Genomic DNA, 15048 nt, shown 5'->3' on the forward strand with positions numbered 1-15048 from the left:
TTGTCAGCCTCTTTGATAATGAGGTTTTCATTTTTGCTGAGAGCATTAAGTGCACGCCTTTCGCCTCTGGTGAGGTTGTCTTTGGTGTGTCTCGCTTTGCTGAGTGCTTTATGCTCATATTTATCCAGGTCATTGAGTACCAGGTTGTGAAAGACGTCAATGAAATTGCCACCTGACAAGTAGCTTTAGATTTTAGGCCACTCAGGATCGTGGCACCTGGGTCGATGTCTAGGTCCTGTAGCAGATTGTCCATGCTCCTGGGGTGGTCATCGTTATCTGTTATGGCTAAAAGGAGATGTGTGGCTTTTATGTTGTTGATTGTCTGGAAACTAGGTGTGTTGGTATCGTGGACATTGATAGTTTTTTTGGTAGAGCCAATGGTGTTAGCAAAATGCTTCCGTAGTTTCAGATACCTAATACATTTTAATAAATCAATTTTTGATTTGCAAAGATCTCCTCGTTCGTGTGGGTTGTAACTAAGCCCTTTGCTTAAGAGGGACGTCATGTCGTTATCAAGTGGTGTCGAGGAGAGGTTGATGACTTATACCTCCAATGTGTTCTCTACACTTTTTTCTCGTCTCCTGACCTCAACTTCTGTTTGTATTGGTTTTTGTCCAGCTCTTTTACCTCTGCGGGTTTTCTATCTCCTGTACCTGTTCGTTCCTGCGTTCTGTTCTCCCTCCTGATCCTCTGTACCTCCTGTAAAATTGGAACCGGTGGGTTTGGGGTCAGATTGTTCTCTGTTGATCGGTTGCTCTCGAATGTCTGCGTCACTGTCGCCTGTTGGTTCAGTGTTCAATGATGAAGTGCTTAAGGAGTTGGAGGCTGTCCCTGGTCTACCAGTGGGTTTGGATTTGCTGAGATTAGGTACCAATCTGTCGTATTTACAGGCAAAAGTAAAGACTCGACCCTCGTTGTAGTCCGCCTCGTTTCTGTTGAGTTGCCTTGTTTTTCTCTCTTTGATTTCGTTCTGGTGTTTTGTGAGAACCTCTTTGAGAATGGCATAGTTCTTCTCAGTGGTCTCTTTCAGGTTTAGATCCTCTATTTCAAGTGTTGATATCTCTGCTTGTAAACTCGTTACCTTTCTCCCTGCATTTTCAATCAATATCAGTATAAGAGTATTTAAGTTAGAGGTGAGTGTTTCTTCCCATTTACCAAGCAGGTCGTCGTCTAGGTCATCAAAGGTGGGAAACATCTGTGATTGCAGGCCTCTTGGTACCCTCTTGAGTCTTAGGTACTGTTTAAGTGTGGCACTGTCCCACCACCTTGAGTTTTCTGTTTTTTTAAGTCTTTCTAATTTCAAGAATTTTTCTTTAAGTCCTTCCTTGCGTTGGGTGTTATTGTTACTATTACTGGCTGTACTGGCCACTGGGGTGCCTTTGGCTAGATTGTCAAATAATTCAGAGGCTATCTTGTCCCTGTCCATAGCAGTGGATACAGGCGACAAGTTCCAAGGTATTACGTGTGGTCCGGGTTGAGATTAGGCTCAAATGTTTGGGAAGATCATGCGGCTGTCCTGAAGACACAAAGTTTGAAAAAGAATGGGTTTGAGTTGAGAGAACAGGAAGCAGTGGCGCTCTAAGCAATGTAATCACTGGGCTGAACTGTTCATGCAGTAGGCACGCACTGCAAAGCAGAACAGGGGAACACAAACCCAATAGGAAAAACAACCCCTGCACTGGTGTAGGAAGGCCTAAACCAAAATAGAAGCAGAATAGATCCTGTGCACACGCTAATGAAGTAGGTGGTCCTGTCGAAATTACGTGCAAAATGAAATATACGTGAAAGTTCAAATAAATGTCAAGCACAAAGGTTCATGTAGGTGAAGAATGTTTATAAGTCAATTGTTGGTCAGTACAGAAAATAATAGCCAGCCGACACGTGTTTCGTCACACCGTGAAGGAGATGTGACTCATCAGGGCTAGGAAGGACACAAAGCGAGACAATAAAAAGAAGAAACACGTGTCGGCTGGCTATTATTTTCTGTACTGACCAACAATTGACTAGTAAATGTACCTGTGTTCATGGAAGAACTGGTAAAAGGTAATCAAGAAGATTTTTACATTTGTACAGAAATCGAACCCTCCTCAGAGGAATTGGTCCTAGCCTTTAACCAGTGGTAGAAGTGGGCGGGATCGGAAGGGCACGGCGTGCCCCTACTTAACAAAATTATTTCAATCCGTTCCCCTACTTCTTTCTTTCAAAAAACCATCCCGGGACGGCAAGAATAGTCCAACTTAAAAACGATTACTTTTTCTTTCAGCTTCCAGGGGCAGCTTGCACTTCTCTGTTGAACTCCAGAGGCTGCAGCAGCCCCTCCCTGAGCTCTCACAGACTGTGGGCAGACCCATTGTCATTCAGATTGAGGCTGATTATCCCCTTTCGAATGTCAATGCACCGCCCTCTGCCTTTAGCACATCATGCTGAGTTAGTGATTACAGAGGAGCTTTCCCCCAGCAGAGTACTATGGGGAACTTGCCACCTTGTGAAATTTGTTGATGTTATACACGGAGTAAACTAGGCAGGAGCAATGAAGGGACAGAAGAGGAGACAGGAAAGGAGAGGTGATGTGGCGGGAGAGGTGACCGGGCAGGAGAAGTGACGGGGCAGGAGAAGTGAAGGAGCAGATAGAAGTGACAGGGAAGAAAAGGCAACAGGGATGGAGAGGTGACGGGGCAGGAGAGGTGACCGGACAGGAGAAGTAACGGGCAGGACAAGTGACGGGCAGAACAAGTGACGGGTCAGGAGCAGTGACGGGGCAGGAGAGGCGAAAGGAGAGGTGACGGGGCAGGAGAGGTGACCGGGCAGGAGAAGTAACGGGCAGGATAAGTGACGGGGTAGGAGAAGTGATGGGGCAGGAGAAGTGACAGGGCAGGAGCGGTGATTAGGCATGTGCAGGAGAGGTAACCAGAAAAGAGCTGTGAACGGACAGGAGCAGTGAACGGATAGGGGCAGTGAACGGATAGGGGCAGTGAACGGATAGGGGCAGTGAACAGGGCAGGAGAAGTGATGGGACAGGAGAAGTGTTGGGACAGGAGAAGTGATGGGGCAGGAGTGCTGACCGGACAGGAGCAGTGAACGGGCAGGAGTACTTACCAGGCAGGAGTGCTGACCGGACAGGAGCAGTGAATGGCAGGAGCAGTGAATGGGCAGGAGTGGTGACCGGGCAGGAGTGGTGACCGGGCAGGAGTGGTGACCGGGCAGGAGTGGTGACGGGGCAGGGGAAGTGACGTGGCAGGAGAGGTGACTGGGCAGGAGAGGTGATGGGGTAGGAGAAGTGACAGGGCAGGAGTGGTGATTAGGCATGAGCAGGAGCGGTAACTGGGCGGGAGCAATGAAAGAACAGGAGCGGTGAACGGGGCAGAAACGGTGAATGAGGCAGGAGCAGTTAACGGGGCAGGAGCGGTGATCGGGCAGGAGTGCTGACCGGACAGGAGCAGTGAACGGCAGGAGCAGTGAATGGGCAAGAGCGGTGATGGCTCAGGAGCGGTGATGGGGCAGGAGAGGTGACGTGACAGGAGAGGTGACGGGACAGGAGAGGTGACGGGACAGGCGAGGCGATGGTTCAGGAGAAGTGACAGGGCAGGAGTGGTGATTAAGCATGAGCAGGAGAAGTAAAGGGCCCAATAAAAGGACAGGAGCGGTGAACGGGGCAGAAGCTGTGAATGGGGCAGGAGCAGTGAACGGGGCAGGAGCAGTGAACGGGGCAGGAGCAGTGAACGGGCCAGGAGCAGTGAACGGGGCAGGAGCAGCGAACGGGACAGGAGTGCTGACGGGACAGGAGTGCTGACGGGACAGGAGCAGTGAACGGCAGGAGCAATGAACGGGCAGGAGCGGTGATGGGGCAGGAGCGTGAATGGGGCAGGAGCGGTGATGGGGCAGGAGCGGTGACAGGGCAGGAGAAGTGACGGTGCAGAAGAAGTGACGGGCCAGAAGTAGTGACGGGGCAGAAGTAGTGACGGGGCAGGAGCGGTGAATGGGTAGGAGCGATGGGCGGGGCAGGAGCAGTGAATGGGGCAGGAGAGGTGAATGGGGAAGGAGAGGTGAACGGGGCAGGAGAGGTGAATGGGGCAGGAGCAGTGAATGGGGCAGGAGCAGAGGACGGGGCAGGAGCAGTGGACGGGGCAGGAGCAGTGGACGGGGCAGGAGCAGTGGATGGGGCAGGAGCAGTGGACAGGGCAGGAGCAGTGGACGGGGCAGGAGCAGTGACGGGGCTGGAGCAGTGACGGGGCTGGAGCAGTGAATGGGTAGGAGCAGTGAATGGGTAGGAGCGGTGAATGGGTAGGAGCGGTGAATGGGTAGGAGCGGTAGACTCGGTAGGAGCGGTAGACTCGGTAGGAGCGGTAGACTCGGTAGGAGCGGTAGACGGGGCAGGAGTAGTGACGGGGCAGGAGAGGTGACGGGGCAGGAGCAGTGACAGGGCAGGAGCAGTGACGGGCAGGAGAAGTGACGGGCAGGAGAAGTGATGGGGCAGGAGATGTGACGGGGCAGGAGAAGTGACGGGGCAGGAGAAGTGATGGGGTAGGAGAAGTGATGGGGCAGGAGAAGTGACGGGGCAGGAGCGGTGACGGGGCAGGAGCGGTGATTAGGCATGTGTAGGAGAGGTAACCAGACAGGAGCTGTGAACGGACAGGAGCAGTGAACGGATAGGGGCAGTGAACGAATAGGGGTTAGTGAACAGATAGGGGCAGTGAACAGGGCAGGAGAAGTGATGGGACAGGAGAAGTGTTGGGACAGGAGAAGTGATTGGGCAGGAGTGCTGACCGGACAGGAGCAGTGAACGGGCAGGAGTACTGACCAGGCAGGAGTGCTGACCAGACATGAGCAGTGAATGGGCAGGAGCAGTGAATGGGCAGGAGCAGTGAATGGGCAGGAGTGGTGACCGGGCAGGAGTGGTGACGGGGCAAGAGAAGTGACGTGGCAGGAGAGGTGACTGGGCAGGAGAGGTGATGGGGTAGGAGAAGTGACAAGGCAGGAGTGGTGATTAGGCATGAGCAGGAGCGGTAACTGGGCAGGAGCAATAAAAGAACAGGAGTGGTGAACGGGGCAGAAACGGTGAATGGGGCAGGAGCAGTTAACGGGGCAGGAGCGGTGATCGGGCAGGAGTGCTGACCGGACAGGAGCAGTGAACGGCAGGAGCAGTGAATGGGCAAGAGCGGTGATGGCTCAGGAGCGGTGATGGGGCAGGAGAGGTGACGTGACAGGAGAGGTGACGTGACAGGAGAGGTGACGGGACAGGAGAGGTGATGGGACAGGAGAGGTGATGGGGCAGGAAAGTGACAGGGCAGGAGTGGTGATTAAGCAGGAGCAGGAGAAGTAACGGTACGCAATAAAAGGACAGGAGCGGTGAACGGGGCAGAAGTGGTGAATGGGGCAGGAGCAGTGAACAGGGCAGGAGCAGTGAACGGGGCAGGAGCAGTGAACGGGGCAGGAGCAGCGAACGGGGCAGGAGTGCTGACCGGACAGGAGCAGTGAACGGCAGGAGCAATGAACGGGCAGGAGCGGTGATGGGGCAGGAGCGGTGAATGGGGCAGGAGCGGTGACGGGGCAGGAGAAGTGACGGTGCAGAAGAAGTGACGGGGCAGAAGAAGTAACGGGGCAGAAGAAGTGACGGGGCAGAAGAAGTGACGGGGCAGGAGCGGTGAATGGGTAGGAGCGATGGGCAGGGCAGGAGCAGTGAATGGGGCAGGAGAGGTGAATGGGGAAGGAGAGGTGAACGGGGCAGGAGAGGTGAACAGGGCAGGAGCGGTGAACGGGGCAGGAGCGGTGAACGGGGCAGGAGCGGTGAATGGGGCAGGAGCAGTGGACGGGGCAGGAGCAGTGGACGGGGCAGGAGCAGTGGACGGGGCAGGAGCAGTGGACAGGGCAGGAGCAGTGGACGGGGCAGGAGCAGTGGACGGGGCAGGAGCAGTGACGGGGCAGGAGAAGTGACGGGGCAGGAGAAGTGACGGGGCAGGAGAAGTGACGGGGCAGGAGAAGTGACGGGGCAGGAGAAGTGACGGGGCTGGAGCAGTGAATGGGTAGGAGCAGTGAATGGGTAGGAGCGGTGAATGGGTAGGAGCGGTGAATGGGTAGGAGCGGTAGACTCGGTAGGAGCGGTAGACGGGGCAGGAGTAGTGACGGGGCAGGAGAGGTGACGGGGCAGGAGCAGTGACAGGGCAGGAGCAGTGAAGGGCAGGAGAAGTGATGGGCAGGAGAAGTGATGGGGCAGGAGAAGTAATGCGGCAGGAGATGTGACGGGGCAGGAGAAGTGACGGGGCAGGAGAAGTGATGGGGCAGGAAAAGCGACGGGGCAAGAGAAGTGATGAGGCAGGAGAAGTAACTGGGTGGAAGCAGTGATTGGGTAGGAGCAGTGAACGGGCAGGAGCGGTGAACGGGCAGGAGCGGGGAACGGGCAGGAGCGGGGAACGGGCAGGAGCGGTGAACGGGCAGGAGCGGTGAATGGGCAGGAGTGGGAAATGACAGAGAAGGGGCGGGGACGGGGTAGGATAAGTGACTTGTACTTATGTTCCTTGCCTATTTATTTATATACTATTGCATGACATCCCCCTGATGTGTCTGCAAAGCATACCTGTTGCCCCGAATTTTTGTTCTGAATTTTGACCTATTGTCCTGAATTTTTACACTCACCATCCTGAATTTGCGCCCATGCCTTGTTCCTGCTTATATTGCGCACGCTTTACATAAACCTGTATTCCCTAAGATTATTTGCTTTTTCCTGAATTAAACCTCAAATAAACATGTTTATCCATTGTTTGAACTAAATAACTTTATAAGCTGTAACTGGTCAGTGAAATGCTAAACGTATAAAAATTGGTATGTTTTGCGATTTCTAGCCACACCCCTGACTCCGCCCACTGATCCAATCTTCGGTTATTCCCGCCCCTGATTCTCCACCCACAGTTCTCCTACTTTTTAATCCCCACTTCGACCACTGCCTATAACAGGATTACTTCCGCCTTAGCAGACAAACTAAAAAAGAAAGGTATTAGAAAACAGACACGACCCATTGGATGGTTTGATCAACACTGCACACAGGCAAACCATAACCTAAGAAAGACCCTTCAAAATTACCGAGGAATAGAGAAGAAATCAACGTCTCAAGTCTAATTATAAACAGGCCCTGGAGCAACGTAAGTCAGAGGTGCGGGAACAAGGGTGGGCAGGCCTAGAACAGCAGCGCAAACTGGTGATAGTGTTTTATTCTGGAAAATCATAAACTCTGCCTTTCTGTCAGAAAACGTAATCCCCAAAATAGAAGTCCTTTTTGCTCTTTCTGTCTGGACTGAACATTTCAAAGGGATTTTAACCCTTGTATGGATAGTTGTATAGTACCGCAGAATGACACCGGTGGAGCACCTCTAATTCCATTCAAACAGACCGCAGTGTATGAGGTGGCTGGAGTGATAGGTAACCTCTGCCTTAAAAGCCCCCAGTCCCGATGGAGTACCTGATGATATCTTTAAGGCCAATGTTAATCTATTGGCCCCAATTCTGGCAAATGTTTTCACTGCTGAAGGTAGAGGAAATATTCTTCGTACATGGACTGAGTCTATCATTCTTCCCATATCTAAACAAGTATTTGCAATGCAATAGCTCTCGAAATTGTGAGATTTTGAGCTATTGGCGTTGTAAATGAAAATGCCTTTTATTTATGTGTTTAAAAAACAACACATAAATAAAAGGCATTCTCATTTACAATACCAATAGGTCAAAGTTTAGAAAATGCGAGACCTATTGCATTGCAAATGCAGTCTGCCCACGGCCTGCCACTAAATCTGCCAGTTACTTTTATTTTTCCATGGCTGGCCCTCAAAGAAATTGGCAGGGAAAATATGTGTTGGTCAAAAACAGACTGCACATGCAATCTCTAATCATAGATTCGAATCATCAAAAAATAGCATGGAACATGTATGTGCCTTGATGATTATATGACAGGCTTATAATAAATGTAGAGGCACAGGGCCAGACTGATTTGCATATGGCCATGTCTGAACTGGGGTGGCGGAGTGAGCTAAAGAATGGTGATGGATTAAACCCAGATCAGTTGACTGGGGGTGAGTGTTTGATTTGCTCAAACGCTCCGTCCATCATCCCCTTTTGTATCGCTTATAATAAATTTAACCTGTCTCAATAGGTTAATGCCCTTGTTGTAGAGATCCCTGTGTATACTAGGTCATAAGTTCCAATCCTCGTAAAAAGGCTCAAAGGGTTATGCGTTCACTGCAAAGAGTTGCGTGTTACAGCCACGGACTAAATATGAATCTTTGCATGTTGCAACTAAATATTTAATTCTTCTATAATTGATCACAGCATGGCATTGAGTTAGGGAGTAGACATAAACACATTCAGTTCCACAAACACGTTAGTTTTATTTTTTATGTAAATTTTTGTTATAGGGAATCAAGCCCATAAATGAACATATCGGACGTAAGGAACTGGGCTCATCGCAAAAGAGACACATAATTTACGATGTAATAGGTCTCGCAATTGCGAGTTTTTAACCTAATAGTATAGTAGAAGTTTAAAAAAAGAAAGAGCACGGTGTACCCGAAGCGGGCCCCATGCTCCGTACTAAAGTAAAAAAATATGAATAAATAAACTGCGCGTCGTGTCCCTGAAGCAGGCGCTGCGCTCAGCATGCAAATACAACAAAAAAAGCATCCGCCATTGTCCCCATTAGTATCAATAAACAAAATAGCGCTCACTCACTAGATAAAGCATACCGTGTAACGAGCCAAGTAAAAGGTCCAGTCCTTACGGGCGGTAACAAATGGCTACAAGGCGATACCCAGGAGGGACTAACAAGTCTTATAATGAATCGGAAGCCAGCGTTTACGAAAGACAACGAAGTAAGCCAATTAAAAATATGGGCGGAGTGGGCAGGGCTTCCACTGCATACTCTATTACAGCATGCCTCGCAGAGCGAGTAGTGCATGCACGGTGCCGCTAGGCTCGGCCTATAAAGGAGACAGGGGTGACCCTAGGTGCTGTCACCCAATATTCCTCCTAGACTCGTCTGCAAAAATCTTGAGGAAAATTGTGTTAGAACGACTGGATAATCGACAACTGCGTCTTGACAGATGTACAATATGGTTTCAGAAAGTACATAGGGACCACAGACCAATGTATAAATCTCCATCGCATTGTACGTAAATATACTTTGGCCAAACAGGGTTTTCTATACCTCTGTTTCGCTGACCTTATTAGCGCTTTTGATCTAGTTATTCATACAATCCTTTGGAGAACTCTGTCTGATATGGGCACTCCAAATGATGTTGCTCTCACCTTGCCCAGATGTATTCTTCAATGACCTCACGTGTCAGATATGGGTTGAAGGGTGAATGTACATCGAGAATTTCAATTAAAAGAGGGATAAGACAAGGTTGCGTGAAAGCCCCTACTCTTTTCTCCCTTTGTTAATGGGATTGATAAGGAGTTACAGAAAATAGATGCTGATGCACCAAAAATTGGATCACACTCCTGTGCTCCTATATACCGACGATGCAGTGTTAATGTCCAGAACCACAAACGGGTTACAAAAACTAAAAGATGGTTTTGTTGGTTTCATGGAGAGTAAAGAATTTAAATTAAATCTGGCTAAGAGCTATATTATGATGTGTGGAAGAGGCGGACCCAAAAAAGAAAATACTCTCTGTCAGTGAGAACAAATTAACAGAGGTATCATGTTTTTCTTACCTAGTTGTACAGTTCAACAATACTGGCTCTTGGAACCAGCATTTGAAATTAGCAAAGTCTTGTTTTGTTAGATCGACAGAGGCTTGGTTTAAGTTTGCCAACAAACCAATTAGAGAGATGTTACATCTATATCCCTCAGTCGCATATGGTGCAATTATTTGGGGGGTGAGGGAACAAAATATTCTGAAAACACAAGAGAACATAATTTTAGCCAGACTCCTTGCTGTACCCTGCTCAACCTTGATTTTAATTACTCACAGGGTACTAGATGTAATGTATGTGGGGGATAAAATTGATTTGTCTGTAATTACTGGATGGCATAACATTTGGAGCAAACCTGGTATGAAGTTAACTAGAGATGTAATAAATGACTGTTTGGCCCTGGATCACTGTAAAAAAAATCCATTGGTAAATGTATGTAAATAGGCTTTTGAAGGAACTCGATGCAGATTTGTACATTAAGAGTCTGCAAACATCTCAGAGTTGGCAAGAAAGAACTAAAACCGACCTTTATTTGAAACGCACCGGCGAGAAGGAATTTAAAGAAACACAGAAAACCTTGGTTGCCTACTACTTGGAAGGGCCATTACTAAGGGGATTGCAGGGTTACCTAGGAATGGTCAAAGATATTCAGAAAAGATGTTATCTTACTGGGGTTCGTTTGGGCATTGCATACCATTTGTTAGCAATTCTTAAAAGAGACACTTGGTTAAATAAACTCCCTAGATGTCCTTGTGATGGAATGTGAGCCCAACCTAATTGCAGTTTATACTATTTCGTGGTCTTAGTGGTACAATTAGGAAACGTTTTTACACCCTGCCCTTCTTCTGAGGAATTTTTAAAATGCACCATCAAGCCTATGATTTACGTAGTCTCGAGGCCGAATATATTTGTCATGCTGTTGGTCTTTTTATTAGCCGCGCTGTACAAATTAGGAAGACCCTTACCATGTATGACAATTTGGTGTATGAATATAATTAATAACACAATTAACATTGGCATTAACCTCACTGTTAGATTTTATAACGTCTTATATTATTTTTTAAATATGTGTACTATTAAATTCTCACATTGTGTACATATGATGTACAGGTTACTTGCACTGCTTTGTAGCAGACACACTGACTCTGAAAGATGTTTTATGATTATTCAAACCTGTAATCAACAGATCACACAGAACTCTGTATTGAGAGCTTTATACCCTAAACTATTTTACAAGTAGGTATATTTGGCCAGCAGATAAAGCTGAGTGTTTGAATACCTAGCTATGGTTTACTTAGCCTTACCCTTTTTCTCAGTTAAAGACAATAACACGCATTGGCAAAGCCAATATAGCTCACCTTTGTGACCTATTGGCTTTGTCAATGATTTTTAGCTGCAATGCACAGTATCTGTGATGCTGTGAGGCTTGGCTAGCGTTTAAAAATAAAGCCTTGGATGCATGCACATACCTACATGACACAGGCTCTTTGTTTCTTTTTAGTTTAATGATTAATAAGAAAAGAAAATACACAAAAGCATTTTTTTAAGAAGGGAAGCTGCAGCAACAAAGGGGAGGTTGTGGGAAACAGCAAAGCAAAATGGAGGGTGATGGGGGAATTCTGAAGCAACATGGGAGGGGATGCACAAGCAACGGGGCTGGATAGGATGCAAAAGCAACGGAGGAGGATGGGACTGAAAGCCACATGGGGGTTGGAAGAAAACAACATAGAGAAGCAATATGGAGAAGCACAAGAGGAAGTAGAGCGGGAGAAGCAGTCGGGAAGCAAAAGGTAACACAGTGTGCACGGGGAGATGTACATGAGGGAGACAGCTCGAAAACACAATCACTTTAACGGAGTGTCACACACAAAAGACAAAAGTAGTGCTTGTAAAGCAACCAGTGGAAGCAGTGATGCCATGGATTCAGAGAGGTTGTAAAAAGACCATGCTCCATGGGAGACACAAACACAAGATTGTCAATCTAGGAAACAAATAAGCAGCCAAATGAGAGTAACAAGGAAATGCAACCAATTGTAAGCAAGGGGCGTGCTCCAAGCTACTTGATGGTTTTGATGTAAATGTAAATGTAGTATACTTGTAAAGCGCACAGCTGCCCCAGCAACGGGGCGTCCCGGCGCTGTATAACTCTGGGGAACCCGTCCTGGCTTTCCCTGTGGGATGGTCCCTTGCTGGGAGTCCCCAAGGTGGAGCCAGGCATCCCCGGAATTGGTGGGGCCGTTGTGGAGATTAGGCAAGCTAATGCCCAGAGTTGCCGAGTGGAACCCCTGATTAGAGTAAGCACCGAAGCGAGAATTATCGAGTCCGCTGACCAAGGTCCACGACCCTGCCGCGTTGGGAATTGAACCCTGGTCCCAGGCTGACTTCTGCTCTCAGGCCTGCCGCCTCTAACCAGTGAGCCACACTACTCCACCACACGGTGGCCACGCAATAGACAGGCTTGACCTAAAAATCACTGAGATGGACAATTCTAACCCTTATATAATACATGGGGTTCTGCAATCTCTGTATAAAAACCTGTTTCTTATTTCGTTTTGATAGGCGTGTTCAGAGCTATTTGGCTTTGTGGTGTTTTTTTAAGATGACGCACAGCCGCACGGGCTGCTGTGCAACATGCTTTAAGTAAACTAAAATAAAACGCAATGATGCACATAAGGCTGGACGCTTTGCTTTTATTTACTTTGAGCCATGTTGCACAGAAGCCGGCACAGCTTTGCAACATCTTTTAAAGAAACATTGAGAACGCCAACAGGTTTAGTATAGGCGAATATATCAAATAAAGACCTGATCTGCTGCTGGACTACTATTTAAAAAAAAAAAAAAAAAACTTGCCTGCTATACTAATAGAATAGCTTCTGAAATGCTGTTCCAAATAGGGGTTTGCTGTCCAAATTTAAGAAAAGTGTGTCTATCTCCCCTACTTGGATCCCCTACTACAAGTGCCCGAATGAAAAAAATGTGTGAAGGTCTGAAAGTACCTCACGTAAGCACCACCACAGGAGCTGCTGGTAGGTACTCACCAGTATGCTCACGTCTTCATCATCAGTATCTTTCAAGACCAAACTGTGTGAAAAATAGCGTAAAGCTAGAATACTCTAGTATTGTGTGAACAGAATAGAGTGCACACAGAAATCATGTGCTACCCTATTATGATCCCATAGTGCAGAGCAAAGGAAAAGAGAAAATATGTATGTTTTGCTTCTCCAAGCTAAAAATAAGATAGGACCCACTGGCGGTACTGCCAACTTTAATCAATGCTGTGGACCTACTCCAATTAAAAATCACACAATGTTGCAAACCACTTCGATTTAGGGACGGTCAACATGTTTCATTGCCTACGTACCTTCCGGCAATTTCGTCAGGGCTCGGGGTCATTCTTCACCACACCAGATTTCCTTTTTTTGAGCCAGATGGTTGCCCTCAATGCGCATATCAACAACCCACCTCATGGGGATGTGTGTGATTCCTGCAATATGTATTTCACACCGCCCTGGCTTGTATTCACGGTTGCTTCTTGTCAACCGGTACGCCTCCTGCCATGCGCGTCTCCTTGCCCCCCCCTGCGCTCGTCCATGTGCACAAATGCATCCTAGGGGGAGGCCTGACACGCCGGGGCTCGTCCTCAGGCAGGAAATCACCTTTTGTCCGTAATTTTAGGCATTGCAGCTCAATGGGGCCGCATCGCACTCCTCTGAGCACAAGAGCAGCCCCACCCCGCCCATTATCATTCTGTGTGGGGCTGATTGCCACATACAGAATGACAATGGGTCAGTCTGGGCTGGCACAGCATGTGGTGGCCTCCTCCAGCCTCAGTCCAGGGCAGGGCAGGGCATTCTGTCACACAGAAGTGCAAAAATGCCCATGCTGCTGCTAGGTGAGAATCCAGTTAGCCAAAGGAAGGTGGTGAAAGAAGTTGAAAGGAAAGGATTATAGTTATAGTATAGCAGCCATGGTTGCTGCTTTTTATTTCATGCAACTAACAACCATAGACAAGGCCAACAGTTCTGGCTTGTTGAAGATGTAACATTACTTGTTCTAAATGTAACATTACTTGTTGTATTATATATCTGGATGCAATGACAGAAGCAACAAAAATACCAGTTGGGCGGCATATTATATTAAGCACAGATTTTTAGCTTTGTGTTTTAAGCCACGCATTTTATTACATCAAACACCCTTTTAGAGAGACCCCCCCCTAGTTTTTTCATCCCACTTAAAGCTCTGGAAACAACACCATGTCACAGTCGCCCCACGTCAAGGCACTGTGCATCATGTATGACTCATGCCTTCCACTTTTTCAGATTGCCTATGTGCAGGGGCAAAGTGAACCCTGCTCCAGCCCACCCCTTGCTTTAGGAACTATAGCGAAGATGGAGTTCTTGATGGGTCTCATAATTAGTGTGAAAAGGTGAGTGAGTGAGTAAGTGAAGGGATGGGTGGATGGATGGCTGAATAGATGAGTGAAATGATGGATGGATGAATGAGAGAAAGGGTGGATGACGGGCGAGTGAATGGGCGGATGGATTGATGAATTGATAAGTGAAAGGGTGGATTGATGAATTGTTAAGTGAAAGTGTGAATGGATGGACGGATGAGTAAAAGGGTGGATGTAAGGCTGGATGAGTGAGTGAAAGGGCGGGTAGATGGACAAAAGGATGGATAGATGAGTGAAGGAGTGAAAGGATGGATGGATGAGTGAAAGGATGGATAAATGATAGGTTCAATGGATGGATTCATGAGTGGATGAGTAGATGGATGGGTGGTTGGATGGAAGGATGGCTAGGTGAATGAGGAATTGAAAGAGGAAGGGGATGGGTAAATGGATGACTGAACGGGTGAATGGCTGGATGGATGAGTTAATGGCTAGATGGGTGGAAGAGTGGATGGATGAGTGTATGGATGGATAGGGTGAAAGGATGGATGGATGAGTAAAAGGGTTGATTGAGGGATGGATGGAAGGAAACGTGATGGATAGGTTTGTAAATGGATGAATATGGACATGGATGCAGGTAGTGGGAGTAGCTGCCGGGCGGTGACGTCGGGAGGGGGAGGGGCAGGGTGGATTACGGAGCTTTCCAGGTAAGTAAACATATAAATAAATAAAACAAATTTCACTGCGTGCACTGCATCCCATTTGGGATTATCCATAATCCATAGATTACTACCCCCACCCTGTCCCTCCCGACGTCACCTCCCGGCAGCTACTCCCACTACCGACCGAGGCTGCATGGATGGGCACACAGTTGGAAGGACAGAATGAATGGTGAAAGAATGAATGATGGATGAAAGTATGATTACACATTGTAAGTCCCATTATCTTAAGCAACATTTCCTATACATTGACTTTCC

Source organism: Lissotriton helveticus, chromosome 2_1 (genome assembly GCF_964261635.1).
Source record: "Lissotriton helveticus chromosome 2_1, aLisHel1.1, whole genome shotgun sequence".
NCBI classification, from domain to species: Eukaryota; Metazoa; Chordata; class Amphibia; order Caudata; family Salamandridae; genus Lissotriton; species Lissotriton helveticus.